At 39.3% G+C, this 2,331-nt stretch overlaps 1 protein-coding gene across 1 annotated transcript in view; it reads right to left on the reverse strand.

Annotated features, from left to right (window-relative positions):
• The window catches only part of FOXP3 (forkhead box P3), a 14,035-nt gene extending 11,710 nt beyond the window's left edge, over positions 1-2,325 (reverse strand). Inside the window, exon 1 of the mRNA XM_015560761.1 lies at positions 2,237-2,325. The gene's annotated coding sequence lies outside the window, so the exon portion shown is untranslated. The remainder of the gene's footprint in view (positions 1-2,236) is intronic.
• Positions 2,326-2,331: the final 6 nt, after the last annotated feature.

Genomic DNA, 2,331 nt, shown 5'->3' on the forward strand with positions numbered 1-2,331 from the left:
CCAAATAAGAGTTGCTGGCCTCTGGATGGTGCCTGAAATGATGAGGAATAACAAAGGGCAACATGAGGGCTACACCTAGGGCTGGGTATTGTATTGTGTTTCAAAGCAATAATCAGCAAAGTGGTATGGCTCTAGTATAAGAGCAGACACTGAGGAACAGAACAGAAAAGAAAGCCCAAACACAGACCCATGACTACAGGGAATGGAGTTTGTGATGACTTCCCAAACTGGGGGATGGTGTAGGATAGATGGTTTAATAAATGTTTCTAAGATAATTAAGGGAAAAATAAAATGATTGAATGAACAATTAGTCCATTTTCCCACTAACCCCTCCCTGCCCAGTTTGAAATATCAGCATCATCATATAAGCTAAAATAAATTCCAGATCCATTAAAAAGATAAATAATAATATCTAATATGGATCTTGGGTTTATTGTATTCCAGGTCCTATGCTAAGAACTTAACATGGTTAATAGATTTAATTCTCACAACCACCTTTGAGGTAGATACTATTATTACTATCACAGTATGTATGAGGAAATGGAGGTACAGAAAGTTTAGATGCCTGGCTAAAAATCACACAGATGGCTTGGGGTGAGGCTGGGTTTGTCACAGACAGTCTGACTCCAACACATGTGAACACATCTCATTTTCAAGTGGGAAAGGACTTTCTAAGCACAAAACCAAAGACAGTAACCACAGAAGAAAAGGCTAATCTATTTGACTATATAAAAACATCACAAGTATCACAAAACACTGTGAACAAATAGAAAAAGAAAATATTTGCTATATATGTAGGGCTGATGGAAGGTTAATATCCTTTTAAATAAAGAGCTATGGTAAATCAATAAGAAAAAAAGATGAACACCCTATTAGGATGAAGGACACCAGACCCCCCCAAAGCACAAATAGTCAATGAACAGTTAAGTAATCAAAGAAGGTAAATTTCAACAATGTGGTAATTTTTTTTCTTACCTGTTATGTTGAGAAAAGGATTTAAAAATGACAATACCCACCCAGGGTTAGATTGAGTAGAGGGAGCATAAAACAGCACAACCTTTGGAAGAACAGTTTGCAAAGGGGGTCAGAAACCTTAAAAATGCACACACCCTTTGCCATAAGAACTCTATTTTCAGGAATCCAAGGGACTAATCAGGGATGATTATGGGGGAAAACGAGAAACAACCCAAATGTCCAGTGATGGGCATTTGGTCGAATCAATCATGGTTCATGCCAATGTGAGGTCAGTTTTGACATCCGTGAAAGACCATATGTTGAAACAATTTTTAGTGATCTACAAAAATGCTCCTATTAATTGAATAAAGCAGGAACAAAGCCAATAAATAGTGTGATTCTAATTTAGTTAAAAAATACTAACAGCTAAAACTTTGTGAGCACTTGCTAAGCCTGCAGAGACGAACTCATCATCCCAGCCTTGAACAGCCTGTTCTGTTCCTGGACATGGATTCTGGACACACACACACACACACACACACACACACACACACACACACACAAGGTCCTGGGATTAGGACCACACAGTTAAACCACAGCTGACAATGGCATCAAGTTCCCTCCAGGAGGGTCTCCTTTTATACAAGAACAAGTTCAGTTAAGTCCACAACCTGACCCGACAGCTCATGGTCCTCCTTTGATCGGAGCACACAAAATTGATGATCATTCTTATAAAATGTAAATGTCCTCATCAGCATTACTCAACACACTGTTATTGAGCTCCAACTGTGTATAAAGTTCTGTGCCGTATGCTGGGTGGGAAGGCAAGACAAGAGAGCAGGTGAGATGGTGGGAGAAAGGCTGAGGAAAGGAATCAGATGGAGTGTGGTCAAGACAGAGGACACAGACAGGAAAAATGGTCATAGCAGATCAAGACAGAAGGACGGAAATTCTGAGTCAAGGCAACAGACAGAGAAAGAGCGGGTCAGATAAACATGGAATAAGTGAGACAGGGTGAATAGAGACAGAAGGATGGGCGATATTGAGAGAGAAGAGACGAAGAGAAGTGAGAGATGTAATTGAAATTTCCAGTTATACCTGGACAGCAATTCAAGTTGTTTAAAGATCTGAAATTTATAAAGATTGGTAGTTGACATATTTAAAAAAATCCTACCCATCTACATATCAATTTAATTATCTTTGCCTCCACCCAAGCATAGATTAAGTACTTTACCTATCAGTCTTCTGGTATTTATTATTATTATTGTAAAAAATACCTTACCTGACCAGGACCACAGTAGCCGCATGTGTTTGGACTATATGGAGGACTTCTGAACCTCCAGTGCCTACCTCATTGTCATCTCTTCCACTGGACCC

Source organism: Myotis davidii, unplaced genomic scaffold (genome assembly GCF_000327345.1).
Source record: "Myotis davidii unplaced genomic scaffold, ASM32734v1 scaffold855, whole genome shotgun sequence".
In the NCBI taxonomy this organism is placed as follows: Eukaryota; Metazoa; Chordata; class Mammalia; order Chiroptera; family Vespertilionidae; genus Myotis; species Myotis davidii.